Here is an 11,369-nt window from a genome sequence, read left to right on the forward strand (position 1 = left end):
AATGAATGAATAAGTGGAACAACAAATCAAGGTTTCTCTCTCTCTCTAAAATCAATCAAAAATTTTTATTTTAAGAGAGATATATTTTTAAGACAGAATACTTGGACTGTTAAGAGGTGGAGGGGAAATCTACAAATGCTCGCAATATCTCTGCGTCCCTCGCTTGATGTGCAAATATCACCTTTCTTTCTACCTCCCGCTGAGTCGGAGAAGGCCGGCCCTTACCACTAGGGGGCCTCGGTCTCCTGTGCTGCTGCTTCTGCTCGGCCCTGGGCATCACCGCCGGCCTCAGGCATCCCCTAGGGCCGCGATTTTCAACCTTTTTCATCTCATGGCGCACAGAAACTAAGTACTAGAATTTTGCTGATCTGAAAAAATAATAGGTATAATTTGGATTCATTCACACCAGATGGCTATGTGTTGGCTGTCGTCATTTGTCTAACTGACGCTCTAAGGGAAAAGAGGGGAGGGCCCCTGGCTAAGGAGTCAGGTATTGCATGTCTTAGAAGTTCTTGCAGCCACCGGTTGAAAAACCGCTACTCTGGGGTGTTATAGCCATCCTCCTGCCGGGCCCAAGGGGCTTGATCCGGAGGGTTCCCAGCCTCACTACACGCTGTGTCAGAGCCAGCCCAGCCCCGTAGGCCCGTAGGTCTTTCCATTCTGCCTGGGTCACCTCCCCTTGACCAGGAACGCTTCCCCCTGGGGGCACTTAGGTTCCTGTAACATTGAACTTCAGAAGGAAAGGGCTTGTATTCTTGATTACTTTCCCCCCCAAGAAGCATCATGAGCCCAGCTCCTCACCAGTGGCAGCTAAGCCTCAGGGGTCCCCGTGTAGCCGTCACACAGGCGATGCATGCTACTCACTCACATCGCTGGGGGCGAGAGGCCCCAGACGGCATCTCTCACACAAACGTGCAAAGCCCCACCCGCCCAGCTCGTGCCTGGTTCCGGGTGGAAATGTGGGCGTGAGGCGAGTAATTTAGAGGTATTTACTGGCAGCTGAGGGGATGAGAATGTTCGTCACCCAGCTTGGGTTACTGAGCTCCGGAGCAGTGGGGGAGGCCAGGGGGCTCCATTTGGGGACAAAGAAGGGCAGCCTTCAGGGGAGTTAGGCTGTATCATTCACACACTGTACTGCACACTTGAAGTTTGCTCAGAGTATATATCTTAAGTGTTCTCACCACAAAAAAATGAGGTGATGGATATACTTATTAGCTTGATTGTGCTGATTATTTCACAATATACACGAATATCAAAATATCCATTTGTATACCTTACATGGGTACAATCTTTATTTGTCCATTTTACCTCAGTCACGCAAAGAAGAAAAGGAACTGGTAGGCTGGGCACGGCCTGACTCTGGAGGCAGTGAGCCCAGCGTGGGAGCCCTTGGAGTTCAGGGAGGGGCCTGGTGTCCTCGGGAAGGGGCAAGGGGCTCCCTCCAGTCATTCTATTTCAATGTTAAAGGAAAAGGAGGGTGGCTGCATAAGGCGGAGGATTGGGGCTATTTAATTAAGGTTATGATAAGGACCACGGGATGCCAAGAATAATAGAAGATGTAGATAAGGACATCAGTTTTTGCCTGCTCAGCCCCAATTCCCCCCCTCTTTGGGTGACAGCACCCCACATTTCCCTTCCACGATTTTTTTAAAAAATATTTTTTTATTGATTTCAGAGAGGAAGGGAGAAGGAGAGAGAGATAGAAACATCAATGATGACAGAGAATCATTGATCGGCTGCCTCATTCACGCCCCACACTGGGGATGGAGCCCACAACCTGGGCATGTGCCTTGACCGGGAATCGAACCGTGACCTCCTGGTTCATAGGTTGACGCTCAACCACTGAGCCACGCCAGTCGGGCCCTTGCATGTTTTTGATCCATGTGGTTCAAGGGGGGCTGGCTCTACCTCTTGGCTCCAATGAGTGGCCACGTGACCCAGGTCTGGCCAACCAGCCTCCTGCATCCTCTGAGCCTTGGAAATTGGCTCAGGCATGGACATGCAACCTGGGTTAGGCAGCTCCTACACCTGGCCGGGAAGAAAGTGTTCTCTTTTCATGAGAGTTGCTAAGCTTGTGGATGTCAGCCAGGACCTGCTGGTAGCCATCTGTGCCACCCCTGGGGGAGATTCCAGCCAAGCATGCAACCTACAGAGTGAATGAACCAGGACCAAGAGCTGAGGAAAGATGGATTCTGATCACATTATTTGAGCACAAGGATCCATGACTGAAATCAGATCTAAATGGGTTTTGCAGTTACATGAGTTGATATATTCTCACAAATCCATTTGCCCAGCCAGTGTGGTTCAGTGATTAAGCGTCGACCCATGAACCAAGAGGTCCCTGGTTCAATTCCTGGTCAGGACACATGCCCAGGTTGCAGGCTTTACGCCCAGCAGGGGGCGTGCGGGAGGTAGCTGTTGACATATCTCACTGATGTTTCTAGCTCTCTATTCCTCTCCCTTCCTCTTTCTCTAAAGCCAATAAATACATATTTTTTTAAAAAATCCATTTGAGCCCTAGCTGATTTGGCTCAGTGGATAGAGCGTCGGCCTGCGGACTGAAAGGTCCTGGGTTCAATTCCAGTCAAGGGCACATGCCCGGGTTATGGGCTCCATCCCCAGTAGGGGGCGTGCAGGAGGCAGCCGATCGATGATTCTCTCATCATTGGTGTTTCTCTCTCTCTTCCTCTCCCTTCCTCTCTGAAATCAATAAAAATACCTTTAAAATGAAAAAAAACAACCTTGAGCCCCCCCCCCCCCGTAGGCGGGGCACTCAGACTAGCTGCGTTGCCCACTTGTGCTTTATGCCAAGTGTATTCTTTTTTATTATTTTTATTTAAAAAAAATATTTCATTAACTTTAGAGAAGAGGAGGGGAGAGAGAGGGAGAGAGACATTGATGTCTCCACACACACCTCAACTGGGGATCGAAGCAGCAACCCCAGTATGTGCCCTGACCTGGAATCAAATCCAACACCTTTTGGTGTACAGTTCAACACTCCAACCCAGCCACACTGTCCAAGGCCCAAATGCATTCTTTTTTTTTTTTTTTTTTTTTTTTTTTTTTTTTTAAATATATTTTATTGATTTTTTACAGAGAGGAAGAGAGAGAGATAGAGAGTCAGAAACATCGATGAGAGAGAAACATCGACCAGCCGCCTCCTGCACATCCCCCACCGGGGATGTGCCCGCAACCCAGGTACATGCCCTTGACCGGAATCGAACCTGGGACCTTTCAGTCCGCAGGCCGACGCTCTATCCACTGAGCCAAACCGGTTTCGGCCCAAATGCATTCTTAATAAGGCTACTTGCTTTGCCTCGTTTTGTTCTAATATATATTTTTATTGATTTCAGAGAGTTCGGGAGAGGAGAGACATAGAAACATCAATGATAAAAGAGAATCATTGATCAGCTGCCTCCTGCACGCCCTCTATTAGGGATCGAGTCTGCAACCCTGGCATGTGCCCTGACCAGGGATGGAACCATGACCTCCTGGTTCATGGGTTGATGCTCAGCCACTGAGCCAGGCCGGCCGGGCACATGTCCCCTAATTTACTTCACCATCTTACTGTGAGTCACCGGAGTTACTTCTAGTTTCTCACTGTGACAAAAGACCCTGCCGTGAAATTCTTCATAGTCTTGCCTTTCTTTAGAGTAGCACTTTTTTTTTTCCCCATTAATCCTCACCTGAGGACATTTCCATTGGTTTTTAGAGAGGGGAAGGGGGAGAGAGAGAGAGAGAGAGAGAGAGAGAGAGAGAGAGAGAGAGAAACATCAGTGTGAGCGAGAAGCATCAATCGGGTGCCTCCCACACACGCCCCCACCAGGGCTGGGGATCAAACCTTCAGCCTGGGTGTGTGCCCTGAAGGGGAATGAAAGACCTCCAGTGAACGGGACGACGCTCCAACCAATGGAGCCACAACGGCAGGGGCTGGAGCCGCTCCCAGGAGAATTCCCAGAAGAACAATTTCTAGGCGGGTCAATGGATAGGGACATTTTTACAGTCCTGGGAAAATGTGACCAGATTGCTCCTCACAGAGCTGTACCTGCCTCTTTGGGGGCCAGTCTGGCTCTGGTGCTTTAAAATGCTGAACTCCCGCAACAATCCTGGCTCTTAGGATAGCAGAGAACGGAGGGAGGCCTGGTCCCTTGCCGGGGTCCAACCCCAGCGGGTCCAGGGGTCCCCAAAGGCGTACACAGAGTCGGCGAAGAAGGAAGGACACGGAGACAGTGTTCAGTTGATCAGCAGCCTAGCCAGGATCTCCAGCCAGGATCTCCAGCCAAGTTCTGGTCTGGATTTCCAGAGAGGTTCTGCTTTGGATCTCCAGCCAGGTTCTGTGTCCATGTTCTCTTGCTAGGTTCTCCAGGTTCTCCAGCCAGGTTCTGTAGCCATGTTCCCTCGCTAGGTTCTCCAGCCAGGTTCTGTGTCCATGGTCTCTTGCTAGGTTCTCCAGGTTCTCCAGCCAGGTTCTGTAGCCATGTTCCCTCGCTAGGTTCTCCAGCCAGGTTCAGTCACCAGGTTCTAGTCAGGTTCTCTTGCCAATTTCTGTAGTCAGGTTCAGTCCAGGATCTTTTGCCATGTTCTCTCCAGCGAAGTTCTTCTGTCTCTAGAGAACATTCTGTGTAGGTTCTGTGCCTAGGTTCTGTCTCTCTCTCTGTCCCTTGCTGTCTTGTTACATCTGTATTTATACCAGTTGATTCAATCCTATCAATCTCTATTACAAAGGTTAGGGCGTTTCTTATCTCCATTCCAGGGAGTAAAGATTATGTAGCTTAAGCATGATTGTTCATAGTTAAAGTGATTAATTACCCGCCTGGCACTTAGTTAAGAGGTTTTATTCCCTCCCTAACTTCAGGGGAAAATCCCTACCTGGGGAAACAACCTTTCTCAGAGATCTTGGTTAAAACACATAGTGCCAAGAAGGTGAGCAAACATATTAAGAACAGTATGCCATATATGCCAGGTCCCTTGAAACAGCAAGGATGGACCGGCTCCCGGCAGTCCCTGGAACATGAGGGCAGACTCTGCAGCCATTCTCTCTCTGGGGTCCCCAAACCCTCATCTCCTTCCTTCCAGCCTCAAAAGATGCCCCACGTTTCTCTGCTGTCGCCTGCTTCCCCTTCCACCCCTGGGACAAACAGTCTGAAGTGACTTCCTCAGTGGCCTTTAGGTGCAGCGCTGGTTCCCTTCCTGGGGCGGCAACGGGGAAAGAGGAGGTTCTCTCCTAACCCACCCGCAGCGCCGGCTCTGTCCTGCCCCGGCCCCGCGTGGAACTCCGTGAGGATCCTGGAACGCAAGGTCTCAGCTCTGCGGGCTGAGGCCAGAGCTGGTCACTGCAGCTCTTAACCCGGCTGCCCATTAACATCACCTGCGTGGAGGGCTTTTTAAATATTTAAGGAGGAGAAACAAGGTGAGTGATGCCATGAGGACAGAATTTGGCAAATGCAAACGTGGGGTATTCTACAGACAGCTGAGCTCCTCATGGAGTAAGCAGATGGGAGAAGGAAAGGGGGGGCGTTCAGTGCTCCTCAAACTGGAGCACGAATGAGAATCGCCTGGTTACACAGGGTCCTGGCCCAGCCCAGAGTTCTGAGGCAGGAGGTCCAGAGTGTGGCCAACGCTGTGTGTTGTTTCCTTAAAATTTGCTTTTATTGATTCTACAGGGAGAGAAAGGGAGAAGGATGGAGAGAAGAAACATCAATGAGATCAGCTGCCTCCTGCACCGGGGATGGAGCCCACAACCCAGGCTTGTGCCCTGACCAGGAATCAAACCAGGGACATCTTGGTCCATGGGTCAATGCTCAACCACTGAGCCACACCGGCCAGGCTAATGCTGCCTTTTAAGAGGTTCCGGGCACAGCTGGCCCCAAACCTCACCGTGAGTCACTTTCTGCACCACTGGAGACTGCGAAGACATCACAGCCAGCTGCTGTGCCCACAGCTTCCTGGGTCCTGGTTTGGAAAATAAGCATCTATAAAATGCCCTTTGGGAATTACTGGGTTCATTTGAAAGTGGACTCAATGCACTCTAGGAAATATGAGAGAACCATTGTTCCTTTTCTTGGGTATGATAATGGCTATGGGAGAAGTCCTTATTTTTAGCAGATTCATGCTGAGTATGTAGGGGTTAAGTGTCATGATAGCTATCACTAACTTTTAAATGTTTCAGCAAGTCCCTACCCAGTTTTCTCAGTGGTTAGAGTGTCGGCCTGGGACTGAAGGGTCTCAGGTTTGATTCCAGTCAAGGGCACATGCCCAGGTTGCGGGCTCCATCCCCAGTGGGGGGCGTGCAGGAGGCAACTAATCAATGATTCTCTCTCATCATTGATGTTTCTATTTCTCTCTCCCTCTCCCTTCCTCTCTGAAATCAATAAAAAATATTAAAAAAGAAAAGCTGGGGGTGGGCAGACAGCAGACGGGTGCTTTGAATGATGGATAGGATGAGCTGGCCAGCTCTTGGCAGCCCCTCTGGTCCTTTAAGGACCTCGGATTCCGTCCTGAGTGCACAACAGCCCTTGAAGGTTTGGAGCAGGGTGTGACATGATCTGATTTTTAAATGTGTAGCTGTTTTCCAGCGCTCCCCCTCCTCGGGAGCCATTGCCCTTTTCTCTCCCCCTCTCCTTCCCCAGGCGGTCGCTGGGCCCCTCCCTCTCCAAGGGCCCTTCCTTTGCTTCTGTAACTTGTTCCCTGAGCCCACACAGCCAGCTGGCTCACTTCCACCTCTGTAACTTTCAAATAAACTTCTCTTATAAAAAAAAACAAAACATGTAAAAGATGTTTTCCTTTGAAGCCTGGCAAAATGAGCGGCATAGAAACGGTTGGCGGCCCAGCACCAGGAAGCTGCTCGTGTCTGCGTCAGGAAAGCAGAATCTACGGACTGGACTGGAGGCCAGAAGCCCCCTCAGGCGCCGATCGCTGTGACTAAGCCTGGATGCTTGGGTTTATCCAGAACAATCTGAAACCAAACACTCACAACCCGTACAGGCGCTGAGCACACCGCTGCCGGGGCAAAGTCAACCCGGCTCCTGGACCCAGGCTCTGCTCTCCCTGCAGCCCCGGAGCCGCGGGGTTGTGGGTGACAGCGCTCCCGCGGCTCCTGAGGCCGAGGCTGGCCCTCGGGGAAGGGGAAGCCATTAAACTACAAGGACACACTGTCATCGCATGCGGGACCTTCCCCCGGGACAGACAGACAGACAGACAGACCCTGGCTCTGGAGGCCCAAGCAGGGACATCTTCCCTCCCAGGATTGCTGGTTTTCTTTCCACTTAACCGACTTCCCTGATGATATCAATGATCCATACGCGTTATAAAGACGAACGATAGTTTATAAAATTCTGAGAAAGTAGAGGCAGCCTGGGTCCCACGGCGGCGTGCTTGGTGACTGCGCCTCCGTCTCCCTCTGTGAGGTGAGGCGCGAGCAGACGCAGACGCAGAGCCGCCATCGCTGGGGTCGCCCGCAGGCCCTGCTTGCGATGGTCAGACTTCGCTCTTCTTTGGGCTCACCGCCCGCCCACCCTCGTCCCTCCTCCCTGCGTCCCTCCCCTGGTGACCAAAGCCCACGGCGCCAGCACTGCCTCTCCTGCCTTCTCTAGCCCACGTGGTCCCGCCCAGCGCACAGATGCCCGGGAAGGGGACTGCTTTTGTTTTACAAAGATGGGGTCCTATTACCCACACCTCTCTCCGCTTCACTCTCCTCACTTCGGAACACTCGGTGGCCTATGCCGAAGCCACTGGGATCCATGAGTCTAATTTACTGTCTCGGGCTGCGTTGTTCTATGGTGCGGTTGTATCACAGTTCACTCAACCATTTCCTCAGGCGGACACACACATCGTTTGCAGTTTCATGGTGTTTTTTTCCTTTTCTTTTAATTGATTTCAGAGAAAGAGAGAAACATCGATGGGGATTGAACCCACAACCTGGGCCTGTGCCCTGACCGGGAATCAAACCCACCATCGTCTGGTTCATGGGACAACGCTCCAACCAGCTGAGCCACACAGGCGAGGGCTGTTTGCAGTTTTTGCTGCTGTAAACCCTGCTACCATAATCATGCTTTAAAAACGCATTGGGACAGAATGAAATCTGAAAAATAACGGCTGAAACTTCCTAAGTTTGATGGAAACCATTAACCTGGCCATCCAAGAACCTCAGCGAACATTATTGTGACATGCACACTCTGCTCAGAGTTGAGCCATACGGTGAAGTATTATTTCCTTTCCTTTTTGCACAGCCTTTTTTTCCTGTTATTATTTTTTTTCATTGCTTAGAAAAATCTATGTAACTTATTAACCAGAGGCCCGGTGCACAAATTCATGCACAGGTGGGGTCCCAAGAGAGGTGGGGGTAGGGGGGCGGGACATGATCGGCCCTCCGGGTGGTGGTGGGACACCCTTGCCAGTCCGGAATCCAGATCTGTCTCACTGACATTCGCACTGGTCGTCGGGAGCCACCTGGCTGCCGCTTTTATCTTGTTTCTTCCTTGCGGAGAGTCTAGGGAGGGGAAGTGGCTGCGGTGCCCGAGGCCAACTTTCAGGATGCCAGTGGTGCTGTCTGGATCCTGCTGGCAACGCTGGTCTGTCGGTGCCTGGCCCATTCTCCGGAGATTGGACCTGCAGGACTACTGAGGGAGTGAGTGGCTGCCAGTGGGTGGGTGGGCCACCAGGATGGGCCTCAGCTGAGTGGTGCTCCTGCTGTGAGAGCGCACTGACCACCAGGGGGCAGCTCCTGCGTTGAGCGTCTGCCCTGGTGGTCAGTGCGCGTCATAGTGACCGGTAGTTCTGGTAGTTCTGGTTGTTCTGGTCATTCTGGTTCTTCTGGTCGTTCTGGTCGTCCTGGTTGTTCCAATCATTCCTGTCATTCCAGTTGTTCCGGTTGTTCAGTCGCTTAGGCTTTTATATATAGAGATAGATTCACCCCAAACTCAACAGCTGTTTAAACTGTTTCTCAAGATGTTCTGTTATATTAACTGGTTTACAAATTCAATCTTTAAAACATCTCTGCTAGCCCTCCTGCCTTGCTCCCATTTGGCCTGACTGCTCTCTGCCTGTTATCCCGGGGCCTTTCTCATCTCATCACTTCCCCCAGGAGTCCCTACCAACCCCCCTTTTTAAATCCTCACCCATGTTTTCACCGATTTGGGAGAGAGAGAAAGAAACATCAATGTGAGAGAGAAATATCAATCGGTTGTCTCCCATACACACCCCGGGGATCAAACCCCACAACCTGGGTATGTGTCCTGGCCAGGAATTGAACCCCCCACCTCTTGGTATGTGGGATGACACTCCAACCACTTAGCCACATGGGCCAGGGCTCTTCCCCTCTTTTTAATGTCAGAGTTCCTATTCCTGTATCAAGTTCTATTCCTTCTACTTGGTTTTCTCTCTTACTTTAGTGGGTATAGCGCCAGCTCATTGGGACTTTAATTTGCTGCTCCCTGCTTCCTGGTGAAGTTGCTATAGGGGCATGTGCTGTTGCTTCTCTGTGAACGTTCTTCATACCCTTGGCCAGTTTCCTTGACGCCGTGTGTCTCGTGGCTGTGGATCTGTAAGGAGTGTTCGCGCGTTCCAGCCATGGCCCACCATTCACCTGCCAGGTTTGCAAATACCGATCAGCCCGCACTTTGCTTAGGGTAACTTCCCGTAATCGTCCCTCCCACTTGAACACAGATCCGTCTAAAACAGTGGTTCTCAACCTGTGGGTCGCAACCCCTTTGGGGGTCGAACGACCCTTTCACCGGGGTGGCCTAAGACCATCGGAAAACATATATAATTACATACTGTTTTTGTGATTAATCACTATGCTTTAATTATGTTCCATTTGTAACAATGAAATTGGGGGTCACCACAACATGAGGAACTGTATTAAAGGGTCGCGGCATTAGGAAGGTTGAGAACCAGTGCTCTAAAAGAACTGTGGTGGCCTCGGGGCTCTTGGCTTAACCTTTCCCCTCAATCCCTAGATTGTACGTATAGTTTCCTACGTTTTCTTCGAAGACTTTTACTGAGCCTTTGATTCATCTGTAATTTACTTTTGCCTGTGGTTTGAGGTACTGACCCAATTTTATTTCTTTGTTTTTCCCAAATGAATGGCCGATTGAGCCGGCACCTGTTACTAAGTAAACTTCCTCCTCTGACTGAGCTGAAGGTTCACTTTTGTCATGATTTCAATTCCCAGAGGTGATAGTAGTCCCACTGGGGGGCTGTTTAGCTGCCCTGATTGCAGGTCTTCGGTATTGTCCATGTGAAGTGAAATGTGGTGTTAAACCACGAAATAGAAATAAATAAATAAATAAGCATATCTAATTTTGAAAAAGCCCATTGTTGTTGTTTTTTTAACTCTTTGAAAACCTTGTTCCTCTGACATCATGTGATGTCACCTCACCACTCAAAACCCTCCCGTAGCTTCCTGTCTCAGGCAATCAAAGCTAAATTCCTTCCTGTTCCTCCAAGCTCCTGTGTTTTGGGGGGATAATAACAATATAAAGTCATTTTAGATACATCCAATCAACAACCATGAGGTGATATAAGAACAAGGTTTGAGCAGCATCAATTTGTGAGCACGCAGGCCTTGTTGACGTCTTAGGATGCTGTCTGCCTCCACGGTCCACCGTTTCTCATCCTTGGGATGAAGGCGAGAGTCGGAGGCAGGGCAGGTTCCGTTTGTGGCCAGGGGCTGGAAAGGGAAGGCCCCTTGTAACACTGTTGGAGAGAGTCTTGACTCGATGTCTTTCCCAATCTTCCGCTCCTGGGAGCCTCATTGGCATTTCAATTGGAATTGCATGTGGGGACATTCATGTTTTTTGTTGTTTTTAAGTCATCCCTTTTTTTTGTTTGTTTAGTTCATCCTCACCTGAGGATATTTTTCCATTGATTACCAGAGAGTGGAGGGGAGGAGGGGGGACAAACATTGATGTGAGGGAGACACATAGATTGGTTGCCTCCTGCACGCGCCCTGACCAGGGCGGGTTTGAGTCTGCCACTGAGATATGTGCCCTAGACCGAACTCGAACCCGGGACCGTTCAGTCCAAGGGCCAACGCTCTACCCACTGAGCCCAACTAACAAGGGCAAACCATCCCATTTTTCTGATGTTAGTTCTTTCTCTTTCTCCTTCAACATGTTCTTTTCCTTCATAGAAGTCCTGCACATTCCCTGTTAAATTTATCTCCTAATAATATAAATGTAAGTGAGACATTTTCTTTTTCCAGCTTCTACCCAACAATTTCTTGCAATATCAAGGTTATCTTATCTCTCCTTTTTTCTTTTATTTTTTTTTAATTTTTTTTTATTGATTTCAGAGAGGAAGGGAGAGGGAGATATAGAAACTCAATGATGAGAGAATCATCAATCAGCTGCCTCGTGCACGCCTCCTAT

Source organism: Myotis nattereri, assembly GCF_964212035.1.
Source record: "Myotis nattereri genome assembly, chromosome: 4".
Lineage (NCBI taxonomy): Eukaryota > Metazoa > Chordata > Mammalia > Chiroptera > Vespertilionidae > Myotis > Myotis nattereri.